We start from the raw sequence: 13952 nt of genomic DNA on the forward strand, positions 1-13952 counted from the left end.
AAGGTTGCACAGATATGCATACTCATGATAATAGTTGTGGCTACCCGCCCTATGCTGACATGATTTATCCTCACTCAGTCGTTACATACTCTCTCTACAGAGAGAAATTTTCTTTGTATATTCTTTTTTTGTTACTTATTTTTTTCCCTTCATAAACCCTGTTCCTGGCACTCTAGAACTGAGTTTAAGACCATTTGGTCTTATTATTTTTCACCGTCGGTTTGAAAATTATTTTCTTTCCAACCTCACACAGTTTTTCTCTTACCGATTTTTGTTCCACTTAATTATAATTAAAATGAAACCAATTGCAGTTTTTATATACAGGAAAACATTGTTTGGTACAATCCTTTTGCTATGCAACAAGTTACATGGAATAGTTACTAATATAGGTTTTATTATATCCTTGTACACCTGGATAACCTCCTCTATATTTAGAATATTTGGACATTTGCACACCTGTTACCACTCATTTAATCACTCATTTTCACTTCCTGATGAATCCCCAAAATGAATACTAACACTATGACTATCACTGTATTGTCACAAAATGTCCAAGGATTTAATCCCCCATACAAAAGAAAGCCTTCTTTCAATATAAAAAATGAAATGCCAAAATATTAATGCTACAAGAAACGCAGTTCATAAAAGACAACTATCCTAAATGTTTTCACAAAGCTTTCAATCGGTCATTTTACACCTCTACCTCCTCCAAAACCAAAGGATTTGCTATCTCTATTCATCAATTATTCCCATTAGCCCTTGTACACACGGTCGGAGAATCCGTCGGAATGTGTCCTATCGGACCGTGTTGTCGGATAATCCGACTGTGTGTGGTATGCATCGGACTGATTCCGTTGGAATATCCGTCGGACCCAATTTTCCAACTTGTTGGAAATATTTTCCGACCAACTGGTTCAATCGGACATACTCCGATCATGTGTAGAGAATTTTGATCGGACCAAGTGCCACGCATGCTCAGATCAAATTCCTACATCAAAGCTATTGGCTACTAGCCTGAACGTAGTCCCATCGTAACAAAATTACGTCATCACGTTCTGAATGATTGGATTTTTCGACAACTTAGTCCGACCGTGTGTATGCAACAGTTTCGGACAAAATCCGTCGGACAAAATCTGACGGATTTGGTTGGCAGAATGTCCGACCGTGTGTACAGGGGCTTAGAGGTTCAACAGGTTTACAAGGATAAAGACAGTAGATTTATCATAAATCAAAGGTATCTTACAAATTTTAAATGAACTCTATTATATAGGATTTTGTGGGCAACAATAAGAGAAAAAAATAATTTATAAAAAATATTGGAATATATTGGAATGGATGCATCTTGGAAGCTATAAGTCAAATCATTGATATCTTAGACCCTTAGGATTTGCCATTGTACATTAAAGATACGATTCATCTTCTACAAATATTAGAAGAATTAGTGATTCCACAATCAGCAATCCTAGTTACCATCGATATGGAATTGCTTTATAATAGCATTCCAAATGACCTGGATATTGCAGCTATAGATAAGGTCCTTAGGCAAAGGACCACCACAGATTGGAAGTTCAATCTCTTTGTGTTACGTATGCTTGACTTCATATTAAGGCACAATGTTTTTCTTTTTAAGGGCTCCCACTACCTCTACTTGCAAGGAGTGGCTATGGGGACGTGCTGTGCACCCTCATATGTCAATCTGTACCTGGGGGAGTGGAAGAAAGACTTTCTGTCAGGAGAACAGTCATCTGTGTATATGGTCCGCAATTTAATGTGTCAGCGTTACATAGATGACATTATGATTATTTGGGACGGTCCTGAAATCATGTAGAGGGAATGTCTGCAGATGATGGATCAAAACAGCTTCAACCTCTTCTTCACCATGACATACAATCTTGATCAAGTCAACTGTTTGGATATTATTATCCAAAAAGACTGTAAAGGGAGATTAAAAAGAAAACTGTATAGAAAAGAAACAGCAGGCAACACCCTGTTTCGTGCAGACAGCTTCCATCTGGAATCTCTTAAAAATCCATCCCATTTAGTAAATTTTTAAGAATCAGAAGAAATTGTACTTCTGACGATGATTTCCAAAAGGAATCGGAGGAATAGGAGACTACTAAGCAGATCTAATTTTCAAACCTAAAATTAAAAAGAAAGACAATGCCTCTAGAATCATTATGAAGTTCTCGAGCGAACACCATCAAATAAAAAAATATTAATAAATACTGGCCAATTCTTACGGAAGATCCCGGTTTAAAAACTTTGGTGACTTCTAAACCACAAATTACCTATAAAAAAACAAGCTCATTGGGTAACATATTAACCCAAACTGAATACAAAGGAGACAAAAAAAAGATCCAATGTGGTGCCATAGGTAGGAGGACCACACTGGCGCTGCTGAATGGGGAGATTTTCACCCTGAAGCATTATTCTTCTTGTAAAACTCAAGGTGTTGTCTACATCATGCAGTGCCAGTGTGGTGCCTTCTACGTAGGTAAAACCTAACAGGAATTTGGTAAGCGAGTAGAGAAGCATATGCACTGTATGCGCATATGCAACCTGTATGTACCTTTGGGCAGACATGTTGCCAGACAATACAATTACCGATTTACACAGGTCAATTTCACAGTACTTGATAGGCTACATATACTCATAAGAGGAGGAGATTGGAAGAAAAATCTGCTCCAGCGCAAAATGCGGTGGATCAGACATTTGAAGGCCACAATCCCTCCTGGCCTGCCTAAATGAGGCAGAAAATTTTAGACCGTTTTTAGACTTCAGTTCTGGAAAAACAGATTTATTTGGTGGATATATTTGAGAAATATGAAAATTGTCATTCTCATCTTTCTTTTTCCTAGATTTGCTTTTTTTTAAGATTTTACAAAAATAAAGTTTGGGGTATCTGTCCTGCCCATACCACTGTGTTTTCCCCAATGACAGGCCCAGGGGAGGGGTGTTTTTGGAAGTATCAGAAGTTAGTCAAGGTAGGGGTATTTTTTGTTATTTTTTGCACACTGCTTTTTTGGTTAATATGTTGGTGCAGGGGCACTGTCTTATGTATTTTTGGTTCTGGCATATGCATTTCCCTCATGAATGTCTGGGGAAGGGGGGATTATTTGTTCTTCCCCTACTTTTCGCCCTCCCTTTTAGGAGTGAGGTGAACGATGTAGATAGATGTTTCTCCCATGCTCTCCGCATCCCTGCCCAGCAAAGGGGGCCCCTATGTGGTCATGTACTGCATTGGTGACCCCCCTGGGTGGTTATTAGTCCTGAACAAGACCCCCCACTATACAGCATAGTCTGGTCTGTGGTAGGATCTAGCATACTGTATATGCATTATGCAGGTGGTGGAATTTTGGAACCTGGTCTGTATAACAGCGTTTTTTATATTTTTTATAATTGACCCACTTTGGTACAAAATGAGATTAAGACATTTAGGTATACCATTAGCACTTTCAGGTCACCAGTTGGGTGGTTCTATATTGCTTTGGTTGATTTTTGCATCCCGGTTGCAATTGCATGCCTTGGTATTGCTTTGGATTATATTGTGTTTGTTCCCTGTCTTTACGGGATGGTCTTTTGTAAGACAAGGGGGCAAGTTTCTGTGTTCAGTGGTATTAAAATATGTGCTGGGCTAATGGGCACGTCTCCTAGGCGTCACATCCAGAGTGCAAGTTGGTGTGCCTGGAACGCAAACATTGGGCTCAGGCATGCACAGACTACGCAGGGGGTCACGTGATATGGGACACAGTGCGTCATTGTGATTGATGACCCGGTGTGTCAGATGGTGCGCATGGTGATCCTATGCATTCTTTAGCTGCCACATCTGGAGCGCAAACATTGCGGCTAGACGTGTGACCATTCTTGTATAGGATGAATCGGAACATGGCGCATCATTGTGTGCAATGGCGCGCAGCATTGGTATGTGCCGCGACATCGCATACGATTGAGGACACCCACACCATCATAAAAAGAAATCTAAGGGAGAGCTTCTTATCTTGCATGATAGGGTACGTTTTTATTATGTGTTGTCAATTTAAGTCTTTTGAAATCCTGGTCTTTTCCTTGTAGGGTTCTTGGTGAAACTGCATCCTTTTTTAAGCACCATTTGTGGATTGCCATATCCAGTTTTCCTGCATGGGATGTTAGAGAGGCTTTGGTGGACCTGTCTTGAATGAGGTGAAGGCTTCCTCTCTCCCTCGGTTGTTGGGGAAATGCAATAGTGAGTTACTGTATAATTATTTTTTGAAATCATATTTTGTATTTGATAATTAATGTTTCTGATATACATTTAATGAATTTTGTTCAATCTATTATAGAGAATGTTACAATATCTCATCCCTGAAGAAGATTATATTTACTAAAATATCGCGTTGGTTGATCCGCTCATTCCAACACCACCAGTCATCTGGAGCTCTTGGGATCATCAAGTGTATAGTATCATTCTCTTCAAATTAATTTTTTTAGAAAAGATTGAGATTGTATATTGTTTTCTTTTTTGACATGTAATTACTTTATGAACTGATATTACTATTTTGTACAATAAATTTGTGTATAAATTATTTTTTTTCTTGTTGTTGCCCACAAAATCCAATATAATAGAGGTCATTTTGAATTTTTATTATCTAGAAGGAATGATGGCAACTACATGCCAATGGACATGAGCTATAATTTTCTCCTTTTTTGAGTCAAAGGTATCTTAGCAGGAAGAGAAATAACAATTGCAAATGTATATGCACCAACTGAAGCACAAACCACTTTCTTCACACAATTCTTTAATATACTGCAACAATACCACTCCTCACATTTTATGTTGGGTGGAGATTTTAACTCATCTTATCAAACTAACCTTGATCGTAGCAAACAAAAGCAAAATTCAAAAACATTTTCAAAAACAACTATTAAACACATAAATGACTTAGAATTGATTGACTCACAGAGAACATTAAATGTAGGAGCACGAGCGTATACCTTTTATTCCCACCAACATGATTCATATTCACGTATAGATTACTTATGTTGCACCCCAATAATTCTAGTCAACACCTATGATGCCTCAATACACCCATGTTCCTGGTCAGACCACCATATCATTACTCTCAGCAATCAATTTATAGGCCTCAATTCTACCCCATATTCATGGAGATTATTTGAATCATTATTAACAGTCCCCACACATCAAAATGAAATTGCATCAGAAATAAAATACTATTTTGCACTGAATTCAACTCCAGATATCGCCCCACCTACACTATAGCTTGCCCATAAAGCGGTCATGAGAAGCCACCACATTAAACGAGCAGCACAATCTAATAAAAAAAAAAGTTATGTAGCACTGACCCGAGAAGGAGCTGCTGATTTTATTGGGCTCACCATTACCTTCTTGATTTTGCGCATGTCTAGGGGTTTCCAGAGGTTGATGGCCCAAGAATTTCAGAGACTGACACCAGATCCACTTGAGTGATTTTTATTTGCAAAAAAGGAAATGAACAACACAGTCTCTCGATGAGGGTTAGAGGGTTTCAGGTAGAAAGTCCAGGTACTCTTGGAACCTAGACAAACCAGGTAGCCTCTCACTATAACAATCCAGAGAATAGCCATTCACAACTGGATCCTCACTCTTATCAGATAGACCTCCTCTCACTAGGCCTAGCAGCCGATAGAGTGCTCAGACAAAGCGAAGTCTCTGCCACAGACTTGCACATGGAACGACTGAATAAAGTCTCTGCCACAAACTTGTTGTAGAACACTTGTAGTAAAGTCTCTGCCACAGACTTGTTGTAGAACATGCGTAGTAACCGAAGGATGTAGACAAATTTAGAGAGCCCTCATACGGTACCAGTATCTTGCAGCCGGCCCAGTGATACCGTATGAGTGTAGATTCACTCGGGGTCTTTCAACTAAGCCTCCAGGCTCTTTCTGAGAAGCCAGACTCCAGCGCAGCCTTCTCCCGAAGAGTCCTCCTCTGGTTGCTTCTTCAGTTGATGGGCCTCTCCACAGACGAGACAGCACCGGACCACCTCCGAATCCTCCCTCCAGTTACTTGGCCTCAGGCTAGACAGCCTGAGACTCAGAATTGGATGGATCCACACCCCAGGCCATGAGAGCCATGGGGGCTGGTCAGGAGGATCAGGACCAAACAGACAGAAAGCACTTCTGGACCAGAAACGTGATGTCAGTACCTTAAGTACCCTCTCCAAGAATGCACAGAAGGATGACACGCCCACTGAGTTGGTTCCGAGAAAAATGGCACTAAATGCACCCAGCTGAACTGCATTCTCACACCTGCCAGAGATGACAGCACCACCTATAGCCAAGCAGGACACAGTGCAATCCAACTAGACTGGTACTGAGACCATAACTTGGTGTAATTAAACCCAAAACCAAACTGCGGTTCCAGGAATGTTAAATGGAGAAAAACACATAGCACGTGCTCTTTAGGAGCTGGCGCTAAAGGTAAAATATTCATTCTCTCACTAAAGATTTCCATATCCTATATAAAATCTATATAAAGATTATTCAAATTCATATGACCTGAATACCTACAAAATAATCTCTTGAAAAAGAAATGAATTAAACTCATTACTCACATTTAAAGCATAAAAGGCTTTCTGCTGGTCAAAAGAAAAACATTTCCTATCTAGCAATGCATATTCTACAATGTTTGCCCGCAAACTAAACCAATCGATAAAACCCACCCATGTTTATAAACTCAAAAACAATACAAATCAATTGTATTACTCATCCCCAAGAAATTATGACTATATTGAAAAAAATTATATTAAAATCTATTCAAATCTCCTCTCAGCACCTACTTCACCCATTCCTTCATCAACACTATCTTGGTTGGACAAACTTCCTATTCCAAAGTTAACTCAAACACAAATAGATTATTTAAATGCTCCATGCACAGAAGAAGAAATACTCCTAATAGTTAAATCCCCAAGAAATTCTGACTATACTCAAAAAATTCTATTCAAATCGCCTCTCAGAACCTACCTCACCCATTCCATCTTCTGCAATATCTTGGTTGTACAAACTTCCTATTACAAAGTTAACCCAAACACAAATGGATGAATTAAAAGAACCATGCACAGAAGAAGAAATACACCTAATAGTTAAATCCCTTAAGCAGAATTTGGCTCCCAGCCCAGATGGATTTTCCTCTTTTTACTATAAACAATATCACCATCTTCTAATACCAAATTTAACTAAATTATACAATAACATTCTTAAAGGAGATCAATTCCCAGAAGAAATGTTACTTGCAAATATGTCTCTCATCCCAAAACCAAAGACCATACATTGTTCCAAAATTACAGGCCAATCTCTGTAATTAACAATACTGTTAATTACTGTTAGCCAACAGATTAGCATCAATAATCCCCACCCTAATTTTCCCTTATCAATCAGGTTTCATACCAGGTAGAAAATCACAGACATTATTAGACTAGTAACAAACATAATTCAAGATGCAAACACCAAATCCAGATCATTTCTTCTACTTAGCCTCTATATTAATAAGGCATTCAACAGTGTATCCTGGAATTTCCTAGATTTAATACTAAAAAGATGTGGATTCATGGGCAAATGTTTTCATGCCTTTCAAGCTCTTTATCATAACCCATCTACTAGGATAAGACTACCAGGTTGTAATTCAGACTTTTTTTTTAAATCAGGCAGGGGTACACGCCAGGGATGTTCCCTATCTCCCTTACTATTCGCATTAGCGATTGAACCCTTGTGCCCCGTATACACGACCGGACTTTTCAACATCAAAAGTCCGACGGAATGATTCCGGCAGACCATTCGATCGTGTGTGGGCTGCAGCGGACTTTTGATTTGCAAAAGTCTGACAGACTTTAGAAATGGAACATGTTTCAAATTTTTCCGACAGAACTCCGCTGGACCCAGTTCCTACCGAGAAATCCGCTCGTGTGTATGCTAGTCCGATGGACAAAAACCAACGCGAGGGCAGCTATTGGCTACTGGCTATGAACTTCCTTATGCTAGTCCAGTCGTACGTCATCACTTTCGAATCCGTCGGACTTTGGTGTGATTGTGTGTGGCCAAGTCCGTTCATTCGGAAAGTCCGTCAGAACTCTGTCAGAACTCCGTCAGAACTCAGTCGAAAGTCTGTCGGACCTAGTCCCTCGAAAAGTCCGGTCGTGTGTACGTGGCATAAGCCAGAGCAATATTATTACACCCAGATATAAAAGGTTATAACTCTAATAATAATGCCTATTAATTGAGCATGTATGCTGACAATATGATTCTATTCCTTACACAGCCCAATATAGCCTTACCAAACCTACTACATACTCTCAAAACATTTTCTTCACTGTCAGGCCTAACAGTGAATGTCTCCAAATCAATCGGTATGCCAATAAACATCCCACCATCTCATTTAGACTCCTTACATTCCTCATTAAATTTTACCTGGTCACTAGAGTCCCTCTCATATGTTGGCATCTTTCTCACCCCTAATATTAATGACCTAATCTTAAAAAAAATAAAAAAAATACTTACCAATGATATGGAAATTAAAATCGTTGCTTAAAATATGGAAATCCTTCAAAATATAATTTTTAGGTAGAATCACAACAATTAAAATGACAATTCTAACTAAACTATTATATCTATTCAGATCACTCCCAATTAGACTAAATACTGTAAGTTAATCATTACTATATTTCAAACTGAGATCAACAAATTAAATTTCAATAATTTTTTATTGAAAGGTTTTGTACATATACCTCAAGGACAAAAACAAGAAAAACAGCAGAGGAACGAGATCTTTGACTTGACCTGAAATGCAGCTAGACCGGTACCCAAAAGACACCTACGGATTGCATTAATAAGCAAACACATGCCTGACTATCCAAGATATTAGATGTGGCTTAACTTATGGTGGAGGCACCGCCTCACTCCCCCACACACCCCAACTGGGAACAATCTGTGTTATGGGGTAGGAGGCAGCGCAGCCATTAGTTTACATTTCAGTACTGATATAAAAATAACAGACACATGGACATCTGACACGACATATAAATAGTTGCAGTACTTTGATTGGTCAACTTACAATCACTTATCCTTGAAACTTGCCTCAGTCTGTTTAATGTGTCTGCATATGTTCCAAACAAACCCCAGTGTTAACACATGGGCTAGGACTGTATATAAAAACAGAAGGTAATACATAACCAATAAAATAAAATGTGCATTCTAGAACTAATGCAAACATACATAAACATATTTATTCATATTTATTCATCACGGCCTTTGTATCTGAATCAGATTTCTCCATTCGGTCACGGCACATAATCAACTCCTAAAGTCCTTCTTGTACCATTCAGACCATATTTTCCAATGAGCGCTAGCTTCTTGGAGCTTGCCTTGTGTGGAAGCAAACAGCAACTCATATACAGCATGCGTGTTGGTTGTCTTTATTACTTCTTGGATAGAAGGCGCAACTTGATCCTTCCAATGACGTGCCAGCACTAATCTTGCACTTAGAATAACGTGGGTGGTTACTGTTCTAGCCTCTATTGGTAATGTTTCAATAGTTAAGGATAGAAGTGCCAGACCTGGTGACAGAGACACTCTTACCTGCAGAAGTTTTGTGAGCAGTTGGAACATTGCTGTCCAGTAGTTGGTTATGGCTGGATATGACCACAGTATGTGGTATAGTGTTCTGACCCCCCTACAATTCCTCCAGCATGTCACAGAAGTATGTGGGGCAAATTTTGCAATTATATATGGGGTTAGGTACCATCTAAGTAAAATTTTCTGTATTAATTCCCATAAGTTCACATGTTTGTTGATGCATATGAGACGCTAAGTGCCCTCTGCCATTGATCAGGGGTATAGCTTGCCCCAGTTCATTTTCTCAAGCTAATATGTTGGAGGTTTTGTGAAATACATCTTTATTGTTAAGCATTTTGTAAAACACGGATATTTTAGTTCTAGTGTTTGGGTTAGTATATTATTGGGCTATATGCCATGGTAAGGACAAAGCGGTGTTCGGTTTGGAGCGGATAAAATGGGTAATTTGCAAGTAGGTATAATAGTCATTATTGGTCAAGCCATACTCTATTTGTAGGGATTTGAAAGTTTTAGGTGCTGGCCCTATTATTAGGTCATCTACATCCCTGATCCCTTTATTTATCCATTTGCCAGCATTCAAGTTAGGTATGATAGTAGCTAGGCTCTGCAGTGGCAATGAGATTATAGTGTTTTTGGGGCAATAGAATCATTTTGAAGGTCGCTAGTTGGCCTGACCATGAAAGCTTGACTTTAGCTAGTTCTTGGAGTTTGAATTTAAAGTTATCTATGAACGAGGTATAGTTGGCCTTACATAAATCTTCTGTGTTAGAAGTTAAAGTAATGCCTAGGTATTTTATGCTTGTACTGTCCCATGTGTATGGATACCTTTTTGTAAGTTTCTATTGAGTATTTGGAGGAACATTCAAACCAAGTATATAGGGCTTAGATTGTTTTACTTTGTAATATGAAAGACGGTTGAACATTTGTAATGATTGATTAACAAATCCAGGTATTTTTCCACATCCGTAAGCATTAAGATAACATCATCTGCGAATAGGCTGATGGTGTGTGATGATTTATAAATCTGAAAACCTGTGATGTGGGGGTGGCTACGAATGTGACACGCCAGAGGCTTCATCAACAGATAAATATTAGTGGTGATAGTGGGCATCCCTGGCGCATCCCATTCGTAATTTTAAATGAAGTCTAGGGAGTTCCTGAAGTATACACTTTGGCTGAGTGGCAGGTATAATGGCCGAGAAAATCGGGCCTGCAAAGCCAAAGGCTGATAGTACTTTAGCCATGTATCCCCGATATATGCTGTCAAAGGCCTTCTCCACATCTAAAGCCAGAAGCAGAGAAGGCGACTTGCGCAATTTTTCTTGGTAAATAATGTTTATGAGATGTCTGGTGGCATCGGAGGTCTGACAACCCTTGGTGAACAGTATGTATGAATTTAGGGAAGATGTCTATCAATTGTAATGCTAGAGGCTTGGCATATAGTTTCAAGTTATTATTAAGGAGTGAGATAGGCCTGAAGTTCTGTGGAGTGGATGGGTCTTTCCCTGGCTTGGGTAGTGTTATAATTAGAGCTTTAAGCATTTCTGAGGGGAAAGAGGAGGATGCCGCAGCATCATTGTAGATGTAGACTAAGTGAGGTGTCAGGATCTGTTTAAAGGACTTGTAATATTCCCTTATGAATCCATCTGGGCCCGGGAATTTATTGAGTGGCAGTGCATCAATAGCTTTGATCACTTCCAAAAAAACTGAAGGGTGAATTCAGTTGTTGCAATTGTTCCAGTGACAGTTGGGGAAGGGACAATTTGGTTAGAAACTGTGAGATTAGTTCAGGATTTGGTTGATGAGTATTTGGGTCATTTGCAAGATTATATAAGGAACTGTAGTAGTTGCTGAAAGGATCCGCTGTGTCTCTGGGGTGAAATTGTTTATCTTTAGTAGTGGGGTGAACTATGTAGGGGATTCTAGTTCTGTACCTGCAGCGACGCAAGCCTGCAGCCATGCAAGCGTTGGGCCAAAACGTTCCCCGCTTTATTGCCATTGGCATAGTAAGTAATTTTCAATTGCCTGGAGGACTTTCAAAGTTCTCCAGGAGATGTAGTCTGAGGAACTGTGTCAATTTGTGGGTGGTGAGTGGTGAAGGGTTTTGCTTATTTAAGTCTTCTAGGGTGTGGATACCATCAGCAGACTCCCTCCATTGCGTTTACCTCTGCCTCTTTACCCCTGCACCTAGTTTAATAAATATGCCCCACATGAATGCTTTGTGGGTGTTCCACAGGATAAAGTGATCAGTTACAGAAGCTATATTGTCCTTAAAATACTCATTGAGGTGCTTTTCTAGTGTCTTTTTAGTATCTTCCCTTTGCAGGAGAAGTGGATTGACTCTTCATATCGGCAATCATGCCCGGAGGCTAGGGAGTCTGCAAAGTCACTGATGCATCATCTAACCAGGTAATATAATTGCTGATCGTGTTGATCGTTCTTGATAAAAGACCTTGGTCCACAAGAAAATCATCTATGTGGGAATATGGCGTGGAAAAAACGGTGACGTCTCTTTCTCCTGCATGTAGGCAACGCCATGCATCATACAGGTTATTTTGATGGATTAGATTAAGGAGAGAATGTCCGGTGCAGGTAGATGTTGAAGTAGAATCCATGGTTTTATCTGGGACAATGTTACAGTCTCCACAGATCATTAAGGACCCTCTCAAGCGTGCATGTATTTTCTTTAACAGCTTGTTGATAAATCGGATTTGATGGGAGTTAGGGGTATATACGTTGGCAATCGTATATGTGGTGTAATTGATGTCACATATTAGGATTAGGTATCTGCCCCACGGGTCTTTAATTTCCTTGTGAAATTGAAAAAAATACTGTGTCTCTGACTGCTGTGAGGCCTCCTCTTTTTGTTGATTCTGCATTAGCCATGAAGAAATGCGGAAAGTTCCCGTAAGAGCATTTAGGTTATGCTGTATAACTGAAATGTGTTTCCTGAACACACAGGACATCATTTTTAAATTGTAGGGTTTCCTGACACATTGATTTTCGCTTAACTGGGTGATTGAGGCCTTTTGTATTAATGGATAGAAATGTCACCCCCATGTGGACAGAGGCTGAGATGCCTTCAGGCAGAGAGTTTATTTCTGTGAGAAGTGTCCCCCCCCCCCCCCAGTGATCACTGTGAAAATCATCCTTTGTGTGGAGAGAGTGTGTATTAGCTGTGTTTTCAGTACTCACAGTATAAAGCTTGTGCTGTGTCACGTAGAGACGTTGGATGTTGTCCTCCTTTTTTCTGTGCTGGTACAGGGGGTTGGCCTGGGTTTGGCCTGGTGATGCCTTTGGCTTGAGTGCTTATCGTAGATGTTTCCTTGGGTGCGATACCTGGGAAGCTTTGGTAGATTGTGAGGAATGGACTTTGATGAATAGGATAAAAACAAAGTAAACAGAAAAGAAACAAAAAAAAAGTCAATGTAAACAACTGGGTTCCAGATTTCTGGAACATTTTAAACATTTCAGACTAATGGACTAGATATCTGTCCAGGTCCCTGTAGGGGTACTGCGTACCTGGATGCAGCTCACTGCTGCTCAAATTTATTCAGTGAGTCAAGCTTGTGGCAGAGAGAGGTCTCTGTCTCCACAGGGACTTCAAGCTTCTAGACTTACTTGTTAGGTTCAAGTATGTTTTTTTGGAGTTTTTTGCGGTGAGGAAAGCCGGGCTTCCCCAATGACGTATGGGTGACCCCGCCCCCTCTGATGTAACGTAGGTTTACGTTACATCAGAGGGGGGTGGGGTCACCCACACGTCATTGGGGAAGCCCGGCTTCCCCAATCGCGTCAGAGGGGGTGGGGTCAGGTGACGGGTGGCCCCGCCCTCCGCACATAACAAACGTCAGGCCGATCCCCGCAGTGTCTCCTCTGTGGAGACAGAAGATGGATGGATACACTGCGCTGGATCAGATCAGCCATCGCTGGACCCCAGACAGATGATCATCCGTCGCTGGATAGCAAGAGTGGATTACCACCGCTGGAATCTTTTTTTTATTTTTATTTTTTTTAATAAAGGAATTTTTCAAAAGTGTGTTTGTCTTATTTAACAATTTTTTACACCTTCTTTGTGAAATGGTAGGGGTACTTTTGTACCCCCTTACCATTTCAAACAGGGGGGGCGGGATCTGGCTTCCAGATTCTGATAAGCCCCCCGCCCACAGACCCCCACAACCACCGGCCAGGGTTGTGGGGATGAGGCCCTTGCCCTTGTGGGGACATGGTGCTTTGAGGGGTCACAGACCACCAAAGCATCCTCCCAATGTTGAGGGCATGTGGCCTGGTATGGTTCAGGAGGGGGGGGCTCTCTCGTCCCCCCTCTTTTCCTGCAGCCTGCCAGGTTGCGA

This window comes from Lithobates pipiens, unplaced genomic scaffold (assembly GCF_037356315.1).
Source record: "Lithobates pipiens isolate NorthernLeopardFrog02 unplaced genomic scaffold, aLitPip1_a1.2 Scaffold_3, whole genome shotgun sequence".
Classification (NCBI taxonomy): domain Eukaryota; kingdom Metazoa; phylum Chordata; class Amphibia; order Anura; family Ranidae; genus Lithobates; species Lithobates pipiens.